Below are 15301 nucleotides of genomic sequence, written 5' to 3'. Positions count from 1 at the left end.
ATCCAGGTTATAAATATGAACCTAGTCGTTGATATGAAGGGCCTAAGAATAGCATGGTAATGGATTGCTCATTAAAGGGCATCCTAATGGTTAGGTATGTAAAACTTCCCAGAATAAAGGTTCCTTTGCATAACTATATTTTTGAAGTAGATGGATGAAGGATAGCTAACTGATAGGAAATTCTGAGTAGGAGTTTCCTATAAATGGGAATAACCCAAAGACTCATTAATAGTGTGGGCTATGGCTGTAGGAGTAAATTATTCACCTAAATAACATCATAAAGACTAAAAGATATAACATATTTAACTGCCCTGTCAATTACTTGGATATTAAAACCGTTATCATGATATATTGCTCTTAGTATTATTCTTAATAGGATTATTTCAGGGTGCCCACATCACCCAAATTATATATTAGGGCTAAAGTGAAGTTTCATCAGATTCCAACCTCCCCAAGTGTATCACAAGGGTTCGTTATCTGTACGCTAAGCCATATTCCAAAAGTAGAGGAGGTGATCATATATCTCTGTACTACATAAAAGTACCAAGGCTCTATAGGATATATGTGGAATATTTTATAGCATGCAAAATTAATCTGTAAGTGACCATGTATCTGAATCTTAATTATTTGTATTGGGGATTATGGTGCACCAGGTGCTAAACTACTTCAGACAGTAACAATATTTATGGCACATAAGATCATTTTGAGAGATACAGTGATGAGGACTCAAATTTGTATGAGTGTCTAGTTTAGGGATACTCAATCTAAATAGGCATAGATAGACTGTGGTACCTATGTGTTAGGGCTATATCTGAGAGTGCGGCATGGTTGATAAGTCAGTATGAGGTGTATACATATAAATAAACATCACCTTAATAACTCAACAGTGATTCAGAGAATATGAAAAAAAAATGGAGGAGCAGAGACAGAAAACAAAACAACAGCATAAGTACTCAAGTATCATAATGTGATGAGTAGCATGTTCTGCAGAACAATATTACTTGCAAGTTTATTACCCTATTCCAGTCCTTGAAGCATCAAATGAGCTGTGTTGTGAGTATATAGAACAGTATGATTGAGTCCCCCAAGTACAATAAACAACATGCTTATGGGCCTGTCTTTGTGGGGATTTGGAGTCACTCGTAGGGTTTCCAGGGCTGGCAGTCCAGGGTTGAGACCTCTCAAAGTGAGGATCCCGCAAAGATATGGGTTTTGAATGTGCCTCAGGAGCTAGCCAGGAGTCCATGGATCCGACGAGAACCACCATATGCCGGTCTGAATAAGTTTCCCACATGGCCTCTGCCTGCAGCGAAAAGGTGGCTGTCCTCTGTAGATTGACTGCTTGCTCAGTAGTTACACGCGGCATAACCGTGTCCTCCACCAGCTCTAGCTCGGATTGCACTGGGCCAACACTCCCCTCTGGGGCACACATCAAGAAGTCCTCCTCAGTCACTGAGTCGCCAGTAAGTGATATTGTGAGCTGTTGATTATGGGGTGCAGGGCCAGATGTGATGCAGGCATAGGTTGTCTTTGTGGGGAGTTACACGCTTCTTTCAATACACTCCATTCTTCTTTAAGGGATGTTTTGAGATTGCGGAAGTGTGTGTCTAGCTGAGCCCCTAAGTCTTGTAACATGCTCACAATTACAGCCTCCATTTTGACTGCTATGGTAGGTAGGTGCCTTGTCCCGAGATTCTTGGTTAGTGCTCCAGGAAAAGAATCAGTATGTATTCACTTTATGATGTGCGTATATTCATAATTCCTCCTCACAGCTTCAGCGTTAGTGGGGTAAAGTAGAATAGTCGAACTTGCAACTGCTCTTCCGGGGAGTGTTAAAGATGATTTTACCCGGCTTGCAGCGTATCCTTAAACATTCCAATCTGAGTGAAAGTGGTATCTGTTGATCCGTCAGTAGGTTCTGAATCGTAAATTGTGTTCTCTCAAGACAGATGGAGAGTTTATCCTCTGATATGTACGGATTAACTTATTAGGCAGACGGAGCTCAAAAATTTGCTGCCAGCCATGCCTGATCCTTTTTTTTTAAATAAATATTTTGGAAATTGCTCACACTTTGGCCATTTTGTGTATATCTCCGAGCCTACGCTACCTGGCCTTTTCCGAATTGGACCCATCACAGAGAATCTATTCCTGCTCTGCCTGAGTTCAGCGAGCTGGGCTGCTGTTTAAGGTCCAGCCTGCATCATTTGGCACAACTGAGTGCCTTCACCATTGTGAGTACCCTGCATTTATTTGTATCCTATATGTGTATTTTATCTTATTGATACACACATTTACAGGCCCATTTATCAAGCTCCGTACAGAGCTTGAAGGGCCGTGTTTCTGACGAGTCTTCAGACTCGCCAGAAACACAACTTATGAAGCAGCGGTCTAAAGACCGCTGCTCCATAACCCTGTCCGCCTGCTCTGAGCAGGCGGACAGGAATCGCCGGAAATCAACCCGATCGAGTACGATCGGGTTGATTGACACCTCCCTGCTGATTGGCCGCGAGTCAGCAGGGGGCGGCGTTGCACCAGCAGCTCTTGTGAGCTGCTGGTGCAATGTTAAATGTGGAGAGCATATTGCTCTCTGCATTTAGCGAGGTCTTGTGGACCTGACCCACAGTGTCGGATCAGGTCCGCAAGACCTTTGATAAATTGGGGGTGTGGTGTCTTTGTTTGCACTTTTCTTTTTATGTATCTCTAGCATAAGAGGAATTGGATCCTGCATTGCCAAACTTCAGCAAGCTGGGCTGCTGTTAAAGGTCCAGCCTGCACCAATTGGCACAACTGAGTGCCTTCAGCATATGTGAGTACCTTGCACTCATCTGTCTTTTTACCTGATCATATTTGATTGATACACACAAGCGGCACCTCTTTTTTAAATTTTTTATACTGTGCTCTCCTCTCACTACCTGTCCCCTTGACCCCATCCCCTCACATCTACTCCCCTCCCTCTCTTCTACACTAACCCCTATGCTTACACACATTTTCAACCTCTCCCTCAGTACTGGTATATTTTCCTCATCTCTAAAACATGCACTGGTCACACCTATCCTCAAAAACCTTCTCTCGATCCAACCTCCCCATCCAACTACCACCCTATTTCTCTACTCCCTCTTGCCTCAAAGCTTCTTGAAAAGCTAGTATATGCATGCCTAACCCATTTCCTTACGTTAAACTCCCTCCTTAACCCACTGCAATCTGGATTTTGCCCCCATCACTCCACTCCACAGAGACAGCAATTGTTAAGGTTACCAATGACCTACTTACAGCAAAATCAGAAGTCCACTTCTCTCTGCTTATCCTCCTTGATCTGTCTGCAGCCTTTGATACTGTTGACCACCCTCTTTTGCTCCAAACCCTCCAATCCTTTGGCATTTGTGAAACAGCCCTCTCGTGGTTCTCTTCCTACCAACCGTACCTTTAGTGTAACTTTCCTTGGGGCTTCCTCTGCCTTGTTACCACTTTTTGTTGGGGTACCACAAGGCTCTGTCCTCGGTCCCCTTCTCTTCTCGATCTACATGTCATCATTAGGTTCCTTAATAAAGTTCCATGGGTTGTGGGGAACTTCCAGACAGTGCCCATCTTAGGTTGCAATATTCAGTGCTGCTCCAGCTCATAAGAGAATATTTTCAAAATCTTCACCATCAAGGCTTATTTTATGCTGAGAACCAAAGATATTAAAACATAAAGGATTTCTGCATCATTTGAATTAAGTATTGAGCTGTTTTGTAACCTGACTATTCCAGAGACTACTGTGAGGCTTCAGCCTCCACATACGACCCTCCAGCAGGTGTCTATGGATGCTTGCTGTATGCAGGCTTTTGTATAAGCTGCACTGAATATACTAAGCCTATTCTAGACATCGAGAATTTGGGTGCTATTTTCTGGGAACTAATGGCTGACTTTGAAAGGCAATTCTCTGAAAGGATCGACAGGATTCTAGGTGCATCACAACCGAGAAATTGTTTGACCTGTGATGCATTGCAAAGCATGAAGGTGGCAGATACAATTACAGAAGTGAGAGACGTTAAGCACCAGCAAACTCTGCTGCTACCTTCCTTGACATTGTCGCAGTCCCCATGTGATCCTAGACCAGAGGAGGAAGTCAACATGGGGCGAGTGCTGCAGAAGACCCCATCAGATTCCCCTACATCAACCATACAACAAAGGAATTTGGGCTTCTTTGACTTCCCCAAAGATGAAGATGGAGGAACCTGTCTTTCCCCACTTGGTGAGACTGTGACCCTATTTTGTGTGAAGCAGTGGAGCAGCGTTCAAGCAATTGAGCTAGGGAGTGCGGCCGGCTCCCATGAGTGTGACGCTGGTTCTTTGAGTACTCTGCTAACGCTTTCCAGATGGATGATTGCCCTACCTGAATTTTGAGGGGTAAATGTCAGGCACGATTTCACAGTAAATGCTGTATAGCCTATCCCTTTTCTGTGCCTTAAAATCTCAACATAATGGCGGACTTGTTTTTCATTACTCATGGGGAGTGATACTCTATGGACATATCCCTCTGCTTGGCATATGGCAAGATCTGTTCCTGCAGAATTGGTATTGGGTAGATATGACTTTACTGATGAGACTCGACCTTGTGTATAGTAACTCTATACTTTTGATGATGGCTCTTTAGCCTGATATAACTCCTTTATGATTGGTAAAATGATGATGACAAGCTAATGGTCACCTCTTTATTATATAGTAAGCATTAATTTCTATGTGCAACATGAGCCTTTTACTTTGAGGTGTCGGTTGCCAACTTGCCACAAAAATAGGATATCTGTCTGGAGTACATAGGTATGTGGCACAGTTTACCAGTATTTATACTATTGAATCAATAGGCTTACTGATATGGAGAATAATTATAATTTACCACTATTGTTGGGGTTTGCGTATATATATTTTTATCATTGTCTCCTACTTCATGCAGGTTTGTCTACTATGCTCTTTCTAGAATTCAACTGTTATGTTTCTATAGGTATTTTGAGGAAGCACATTGTGGTTTATATAGGTTTTAGTATTAGCTTTGCTACTGCATTGTACCATGCTTATTTGTTCCATATTTTCTATAAGACTTTATAGCCCACAAAGAGTTTTTGTTCTTTTTAAAAAAAGTTTACTACAGTAAAATACAGTGGCCCTGCCATTTAATTTCCTACTATAGAGCTACAATCACTCTATTATTGCTGAACACTATAGTTTTTAAAGAACTTTGAAAGTGTTATTCACTCCATGCAAGCTTTTCTACTATGCTCTTATTAGAGTTAAAATATTATCCAATTATAAGTACTTTGAGGAATCACAATGTAGACTAAATGGGTATTAGTACTAGCCTTGCTATTATAGTGTAAGCATATTTGTTCTGTTGTATCTATATTATATTGCGTATAATGAGCCTTGATATATTTACGCAAAACACTGTAGTACATACCCTCTATTTTGACCTAGTTCAGAAATATTATAGTCAAATACACTAAATATTATAGTCCTATAATCATTTTATAGATGCTTTATCTGCTAAATTGGTATATTATTCCAAAGGTCCAAAAGCGGCCTTATAGTTTATCCACCTTTACTGAGTTACAATTCCTATACTTGTTACCTACATATAGTGAGTTTTATAGGCTTATAAATTCTTATACTTGTTATTTACATTTAGTGAGTGCAGAGGTCCAAAAGTGGCCTGTGTCACCTAAAAACCCTCAGTTTGGAGAGTTGAGATAACTGAGGTCCAACAGTGGCCTATGCTGCTCATGAGGGCAAAAAAGAGGGTGATTCATGGGTTTGCTCCCCAAATATTTAATGATTGGTTTATTTCTGTACTATGACAGATTAATGTGTCTGTTGAAGCCACTGATGTTCATGCACATTAATGTAGGCATATATATGAAGGTGTCCATGTCTTTTCAACTTCTTAACATGTTTAAATGAGCAAACTGGATGTTCTGTAACTTCTTAACCCTAAAAAAAAAGTCCCATGGGTTTTAATATCATTTGTATGCCGATAATTCCCACATCTACCTCTCTCCACCAGACCTATCTCCTTCCTTGCTAACCCATGTCACTAATTGTCTTTCTCACATCTTATCCTGGATGTATTCTCACTACCTTAAATTAAATCTCTCCAAAACTGAGCTCCTTATTTTCCCCCCTTCTTCCAAATTCTCCACCCCGCATCTCTCTATAACTGTCGACAACTCCATCTTTACCCCTACCCTGTATGCCCGATGTCTTGGGGTCACATTTGACTCAGATCTTTCTTTCACTCCTCACATTCAGTCCTCCCGCTTCCACCTTAATAACATCTCTAAAATTAGACATTTCCTTACACAAGACACAACTAAGATTTTAATCCACTCTTTCATCCTTTCCCGCCTCGACTACTGCAACTCTGTCCTCTCTGGTCTCCATAGCTGTTGCCTAGCTCCTCTACAATCCATAATGGATGCCTATGCCAGGCTAATCTTCCTTACTTGTCGGTCTTTATCTGCTACACCTTTCTGCCAATCCCTTCACTGGCTTTCTCTTGGCTCCAGAATAAAACACAAAATTCTCACTCTGACATACAAAGCCCTCAACTGCACTGCTCCCCCCTACATCTCAGACCTTGGGGTCAATTTATTAAAGTCTGGCGGACATGATACACTGTAGCGTATCATGTCCGCCAGACATAGCTGAATGCGGACAGCATACTACACTGTTCGTATTCAGCATTGCACAAGCAGTTCTGGTGATCAGGCTGATTGAATCTGCAGGGGGTGTCAATCAGCCCGATCGGGCGGATTGCTGTACGCAGCCTCAGAGACGGCGTATGAGTTAAGGAGCAGCGGTCTATAGACTGCTGCTTCTTAACTCCTGTTTCCGGCGAGCCTGAAGGCTCGCTCGGAAACAGAGTGAATTCGCCCAATTTGGCCAATAATAAATAGACCCCTAAGTCTCCAGATAGTCTCCCTCCCATCCCCTTCGCTCTGCTGTTGACCTCCTACTCTCCTCCTCTCTTGTTAACTCCTCTCATTTATGTTTACATGACTTCTTTAGACTGGCTCCCATCTTGTGGAACTCTCTGCCTCGCTCCACAAGACTCTCCCCTAGTTTTAAAAGCTTCAAGCGCTCCCTAAAGACTCTTCTGTTCAGGGATGCATACAACCTACACTAAGCTTTCCTAATCCCAGTTCCTCTCCTCCATTGCTATCCCCTTGAACCCCCTTAGCATGTAAGCGTAAGAGCCCAACTGTTTACAGGTCACCTTCATAATAGCTGACTACAACAGTGCAACTCTCGGCAGGGCCCTCTACCTATTTTATCCCTATAAATGTTACCTTGTATATCGCCTATGTTTATAGTGCTGCGGAATCTGTGGGCGCTCTACAAATAAGTGATAATAATAATAATAACCAGGCATTTGCACAATTAATTATAAGGCAAAAAAATTGATACAGCTAATATTTGAAAGAATATTTAAAAAAAAATGTTTACATTGTGTTCATAACATTCATAAACATGTATTTCTATTTAAGTCTGACTTTAGGGATAATTAGCGTTTAGTTAACTTTTGTTCATACAGAAAAATATTTTAACATTAACTGCTGTTTTTCAAATGTATTTTTTAATTACTATGACACTTTAAGCTCTCACTGAAAAAAGCTTGCAATGCTTTTATCTTTCAAAATGCATAAAAACAGGAAATTCATATCTTTACATCTACTTGCCACCTTAGTTTTATTTAGTTTTATTTAGTGACATCTTAAAATTGCACACAAGGGTCTCTATTAGAAAAGTCATGCAAAGTGTCTTGCCTGGATTTTTATGGGGGGGCTTAAAATGTGTGGTCAATACAATCATTTTAAAACCATTAGAAAATTATCTTTTATCGTACCAGTGCATTCATTTCACACATTTTTTGTATTTAGAGAAAAACAATTTACAATTTTCAAGTTTTGGACTGGTATAATTTTACTCCCCTTGTCCCTTTGAAAACCTATAAATAAAGTGAAATATGCAGAGAAAATAAACACACACTAAGACATACACACAGATAAAGAATGCAGTTTTAAAAAATAAAAGTCCAGTATATTTCAATTATCAAAATATGCACATTGTTTTTATATGCACACTTTCTGATGTCCTAGTTCAACTGAATATGTGCAAAAGTGCGTAAGAGATACGTAGATGAATTTTGTGATTGGATGATGGCTGTCAGGGGAGGGAAAATTGGATTATAAATTTGCCAAATGTTTATTTATTATTGAATTATCAAGTGTTTGGATGTTTAAAAGATGTAAATAAAAAATGTACACAACATTATATAAAAATTGTTAATTGCATACATCATAAATTAAATTTTGGGAAAAAATTCTGCCTTTATACACACTGAGAGGCCTATTTATCAAGCCGTCAACCGCAAATACGCTGGAATTCCGCAGTGTAATTGTGGCAAGCTTGATTCCCCTTATTTATCAAACCCTACAGACCGGCAAAAGTAGAAATCGGTGACGTAACATACGATCCGCCGGTCTCAGTCCGACACAGATTGATGCTTACGTCATTACAGATGTTCCGAATGCAAATTCGGCACTATCTGACTACTTTTGCTAGTTAACAAATGTCTACCAGGTATGCTCGTCACTATTCCGGCCCTGCGTACCTGGTTTTCAATCCGCCGCCCTGGAGGCGACAGATGCCATAGGAATCAATGGGAGTCTGAAAGCAGCGAAAGCTTATGTTCCCTGCTGCCCGATATCCCATTGATTTCTATGGGAGAATAAAAGTTATGTTTACACCTAACACCCTAACATGTACCCTGAGTCTAAACACCCCTAATCTGCCGCCCCTACACCGCCGCCACCTACATTATACTTATTAACAAATAAATATAGTACCCAAGCGCTATATGGGTTGCCTAAAGCTCACTACCAAAAGTCCCCTAGCGGACTTCAGATAGCTAAAAGTATAACAAAGGAGGGAGTGAGCGCTAAAAGCTTAATAGGCTGAAACTGTTAAACAACTCAAGTTATATCAATGGTTGAGTCAGGGGCCCCAAAATTTCTAGTGGTGGCCCTGCCAAGACGGCATCTTCTATCTTCATCCATCCGGCGCGGAGCGGCTCCATCTTCAAGACATCCGACGCGGAGCATCCTCTTCATTTGACGTCTTCTTCTACAATGAAGGTTCCTTTAAATGATTGGCTGATTGGAATAGCCAATAGAATGCAAACTCAATCCTATTGGCTGATTGGATCAACCAATAGGATGAAAGCTCAATCCTATTGGCTGATTGCAACAGCCAATAGGATTTTTTCAACCTTAATTCCGATTGGCTGATAGAATTCTATAAGCCAATCGGAATCTAAGGGACGCCATCTTGGATGACGTAATTTAAATGAAATAATTTTTATTACCCACATTCCCAATACAGACATTAGATCCTGTAGGTACATCAAACAGTGAAAAATAATCAGTTCGTAGGAAAAAGAAATGACCCACTAGATTACTTCGTATGACAAGGGAGACCTCTAGCTACAGAGGCTCCTCATAGTCTTTATGTATGAGTTTCCAGGCGTCTGTCAGAGGTTAAATACCGATCAACAGCCATAGAATTAAGCCATATCAGTCTCTATCGGTTCTCTCAACCTTCTTGTGGGATGGGGTTAGTTTTGTTCAATAGTCTCCTGAGCTGTATCATTGTCCAGTTGTCGTCGCAACATTTTCAATAGGAGACTTTCAAGTATGGGGGGTAATATATAAACAAAATAACCAACTTTAATCAATCTCAGTAGCACTTTTTGGAAGAGCTTGATTTTAACCAAACTGAGAATGACCAGAAACACAAGACAAATGTTAAAATAACATGAAAGAATAACAAATAACAATAATTGCATGAAATAAATATAGTGGTTGGTAGCTCTGCATTGTACGTTATATCTCCAAACTCCTAGCTGGAAATCGTATGCTTCTCAAATCTTCCAACTAAATTGTCCAGCCATGAGTGCCCATCACTTTTCTAACTTCAAAGCCTCCCATTAGAGCACACCTGTACTGCCTCCCCTCAGTCTCCCGCACCTGCACTGTGGGCCGGTTTGTTATTATTCTCTAATATCCAATAAAACCAAATTTTTTGGAATGTGGATTCCGTGTCCTGCATGAATGCTGCTGATTCATACATCCTATAAACTAGTTGGATTTTAGTCAAGACTTCTGACCAGGAGAGAATTTCTGTTTTCCAGTACTTAGCTATAACTGTTCTCGTGGTGGTGCACAGAATTCTAATAAAGGTGTTAATGTCTTTGTGCAGCCTTCGTGAAGTAGTGCTTGAGCAGGTGTAAGATGTATCTGTTCGCCCAGGACCTTCCCTAGTAGTAAAGATAGTTCTCGCCATACCTTTTTAACTTTAGGGCATTCCCACCACATATGTATATAGGTTCCTACAGTTTTACAACCCCTATAACAAAAATTAGAGCTCTCCTTCCCCATATGGGCTGTTCTTACTGGGGTCAGATACCATCTGAAGGATGTTTTTATTACATTTTCCTTCAAGTCAGCGCTAATAAGGCCTTTACTAGCTTGATGTAATATCTCATCCCATTTGTCTAGCTCAATTTCTTTGTCTATATCTGTTTCCCATTTTAGCATTAGCGTATTCTTAGAGTGTCTTCTCATTTCTTGTATGGAGATATATAGTCTAGAAATTGCTTTCTTAGGTCTAGTCGTCGCTGTACATAATTGCTCCAGAACAGTTTGTCGGTTATGTGTCGGGTGTTGAGCTGTGTGTGTACGTACAGCTGAGGTTATCTGGAGATATAGGAACCAGTGTAGTGGGATGGGGTCTAGTTTCTGTCGTAACTGAGTGAAGGTCAGCAGCGCGCCCTGTGAGTAAAGGTCCGCTACCCTGTACAGCCCCTTGTTTTCCCATTTTTGGATCTGTTTTTTAAACTCTTCACTAACGATGTATTTTAGAGGTATTATTTTTGAGTATGAGAAAATAATTTCTCCAACATAGGTGTGTCCGGTCCACGGCGTCATCCTTACTTGTGGGATATTCTCTTCCCCAACAGGAAATGGCAAAGAGCCCAGCAAAGCTGGTCACATGATCCCTCCTAGGCTCCGCCTACCCCAGTCATTCTCTTTGCCGTTGTACAGGCAACATCTCCACGGAGATGGCTTAGAGTTTTTTAGTGTTTAACTGTAGTTTTTATTATTCAATCAAGAGTTTGTTATTTTGAAATAGTGCTGGTATGTACTATTTACTCAGAAACAGAAAAGAGATGAAGATTTCTGTTTGTATGAGGAAAATGATTTTAGCAACCGTCACTAAAATCCATGGCTGTTCCACACAGGACTGTTGAGAGCAATTAACTTCAGTTGGGGGAACAGTGAGCAGTCTCTTGCTGCTTGAGGTATGACACATTCTAACAAGACGATGTAATGCTGGAAGCTGTCATTTTCCCTATGGGATCCGGTAAGCCATGTTTATTAAGATCGTAAATAAGGGCTTCACAAGGGCTTATTAAGACTGTAGACCTTTTCTGGGCTAAATCGATTCATTATTAACACATATTTAGCCTTGAGGAATCATTTATTCTGGGTATTTTGATATAATAATATCGGCAGGCACTGTTTTAGACACCTTATTCTTTAGGGGCTTTCCCAAATCATAGGCACAATTTGGATGTTGTTCGCGCTCTAAAGTTCTATTTAGATGCTACAAAGGATTTTAGACAAACATCTTCCTTGTTTGTTGTTTATTCTGGTAAAAGGAGAGGTCAAAAAGCAACTTCTACCTCTCTCTCTTTTTGGATTAAAAGCATCATCAGATTGGCTTACGAGACTGCCGGACGGCAGCCTCCCGAAAGAATCAACATGGGCCTTCAAGAACGAGGCTTCTGTTGATCAGATATGTAGGGCAGCGACTTGGTCTTCACTGCACACTTTTACCAAATTTTACAAGTTTGATACTTTTGCTTCTTCTGAGGCTATTTTTGGGAGAAAGGTTTTGCAAGCCGTGGTGCCTTCCATTTAGGTGACCTGATTTGCTCCCTCCCTTCATCCGTGTCCTAAAGCTTTGGTATTGGTTCCCACAAGTAAGGATGACGCCGTGGACCGGACACACCTATGTTGGAGAAAACAGAATTTATGTTTACCTGATAAATTACTTTCTCCAACGGTGTGTCCGGTCCACGGCCCGCCCTGGTTTTTTTAATCAGGTCTGATAATTTATTTTCTTTAACTACAGTCACCACGGTACCATATGGTTTCTCCTATGCAAATATTCCTCCTTAACGTCGGTCGAATGACTGGGGTAGGCGGAGCCTAGGAGGGATCATGTGACCAGCTTTGCTGGGCTCTTTGCCATTTCCTGTTGGGGAAGAGAATATCCCACAAGTAAGGATGACGCCGTGGACCGGACACACCGTTGGAGAAAGTAATTTATCAGGTAAACATAAATTCTGTTTTTCTCTGATTGCTTTGATGAAGGCCATTGCTGTTTGGTGATTAGTGTGATTTTGTTCCTATAGATATCGTGTCCAGTGAACAAGTCACTGCACCAGAGAATGCCGTCTGGTGTCTCCTGACCAGCCATCTCCGCCTCCAGGGCAGGCCAGAGGATATCTACCTGTTGTCTGCCAATTATTGAGTCTTGTGCCAATCTAGCAGCTCTGTAGTAGTCAAGTAAATTAGGGGCACCCACCCCACCCAGTTGTCTATGCTTGTTTAGAATATGATGTGGAATTCTCGGATGTTTATTGTCTCGTAAGAACCTATTTATATCTCTCTGCAGATTATCTATGTCAGCAACATTAATTTTAATTGGAAGCACCCTAAACAAGTAAAGTATCCTTGGTAGGATCGTCATCTTAATAGCGGAGAGCCTCCCGTACCAAGAAAAACCCATCTTTTTCCATTTCCCTAGGTCAGATCTGATTGTTTTGAACAGGGGAGTATAGTTTGTTTCGTATAATTTTGAGGAATGTGATCTCAATTTTATTCCTAGATATTTTAGTCCGTCCGGTACCCATCTAAAGTCAAAGTTCGCCTCTATCAGTTTAATAGTGTGTTTTGGGATAGAGATGGGAAGTGCCTCACATTTATCTGCGTTGATTTTATAGCCTGAAATCTGAGAGAATAAGTGTATTGCTTGGTATACGTAAGGCAATGTGTGAAGTGGTTTCGAGATGGTAAGTAGTACGTCATCCGCGAACAGGGTGATCTTGTGGTGCAGACTCCCAATCTCTAGGCCAACTATGTCAGTAGAGTTTCGTATGTAAGCAGCTAGTGGTTCTATGCATATTGCAAAGATTAGGGGGGAAAGAGGGCAGCCTTGTCTCGTCCCATTTAGGATAGATATATTGCTCGATTGGTGTCCTATTGCTCTCTGTGGGTGACGAGTATAAACCCATAATGGCCTTCAAAAAATTACCTTCAAATCCCAGTTCCGAGAGCAAAGTTAGCATATATTTCCAATCCACCCTGTCAAATGCCTTCTCCGCGTCCAGTGATAGGATCAGAGAAGGCACTTTTCGGTCATGTAGGAAATCTATCACCGATATCATCTTTCTAATGTTGTCTGGGGCTTCCCTATCCTTAATAAATCCTACTTGGTCTGGGTGGATGATGCGAGGTAAGATATGTTTCAGTCTATTGGCCAGGATTTTTGTGACTATCTTGACATCCTGATTAATAAGGGATATGGGCCTGTAACTACTACAAAGACTGGGATTTTTCCCCTGTTTTGGTATAACCACAATCTTAGCTCTAAGAAGGTCAGTAGGTATCCTGCCCCCTTCCATTATATGGTTCGCAAACACCACTAAATGGGGAACTAGAGCCTCACGAAATGCCTTATAGTATTCCCCAGGAAATCCATCAGGTCCTGGAGCTTTACCTGGCTTGAGGTCTTTTATAGCTGAGATCACCTCAGCTCTTGTGATCTTGGCATTTAGGGCATCTCTGGTCTCGTCGTCTATCGGTGTCATTTTAGCTTTTTGCAAAAAGGAGTCAAAAACTGCCTTTGTCGTAGGATTATGGAGTACCTTTGTGCCATCATATAACTGACTATAGAATCGGGAGAATGTGTCAACAATTTCCTGAGGGTGTGTGGTTATGCGACCAGTTGGTGTTTGAATGTTTGGTATAGCGAGAGATTGGCATTCATCTCTGATCTTCTTTGCCAAGTATTTGTCAGGCTTATTGGCAAAGACAAAGTAGTTTGCTTTCAATCTGTGTGCAGCTTTTACAGATTGTTCATTTAATATGGATTGTAGAGTTTGTCTCTTGCCAATCAACTCAGTTAATGTGGCCTTAGAACCATTCAACTTGTGTAACTTTTCAAGAGAAGTAATTTCAGTATTTAAGTGTGTAATAAGAGCCTCTTTCTTCTTTTTATATAGTGCTTTCTCTTTTATTAGTATTCCTCTTACTACTGCCTTATATGCTGCCCAGGGTGTAATAGGGTCTTCCGTAGAGTTTACATTGATCTGCCAATATTCTTTTAAGTTATTTAAGATTCTGTCTTTGACAAGTGGGTCTTTGGTACAAAATGAGTCATATGTCCATGTCTTTGCTCTTTTTGGGTCTGAAAGATCACCTAAGGTGAGCAGTGTCAAGGAATGGTCAGACCACACACATGGGTGGATGTCTATAGAGTGTACTACTGGCTGCAGAATCTGGCTAGTGAACACATAGTCTATCTTTGAGTAGCTATCATGGGCCGATGAATAATAAGTGGTGCTCCCATCCCCCCCGTTTAGGTGTTTCCAGGTATCTTGTAGTGTGTGTTGGCCTAATACCTCCCAAATGTTTCTAGCCATTACTCTTTGCCTTTGTTTCTTCCTAGACTGTTGAGTGAGTGTTTGTTTAGTCAGCGCCTGGAGGTCGATGTTAAAATCCCCTGCTAATATTATTCTCATTCTAGACCAACCTGTTAACATATTGGAAAGGGTGTTAAAAAACTTATCTTGTTGTTCATTGGGGGCATATATATTACATAGGAGAATCTCAGCGGTCCCAATTTGTCCAAACACCAATAGGTATCTGCCCTCTTTGTCTGATATGGTCTCTTTGTGGATAAATGGCAATGTGGAGTGTATTAAGATAGAGACACCTCTTTTTTTTGAGTCTAACACAGAGTGAAACTGCGTTGGGTAATCTCTTGCCCAATATTTGGGAATAGTATCTTTTAAAAAATGAGTCTCCTGAAGATAGATAATATTAGCCTTCAGCCTTCTGTAATTTGACATAGCTGTCCTTCTCTTAATATCTGTGTTTAATCCTCTCGCATTGTGCGAGATCAAGACTATCCTAGG

This window comes from Bombina bombina, chromosome 8, assembly GCF_027579735.1.
Source record: "Bombina bombina isolate aBomBom1 chromosome 8, aBomBom1.pri, whole genome shotgun sequence".
Taxonomy (NCBI): domain Eukaryota; kingdom Metazoa; phylum Chordata; class Amphibia; order Anura; family Bombinatoridae; genus Bombina; species Bombina bombina.
The sequence above is the reverse complement of the archived record's forward strand: the minus strand, read 5'-3'. Positions refer to the sequence as shown.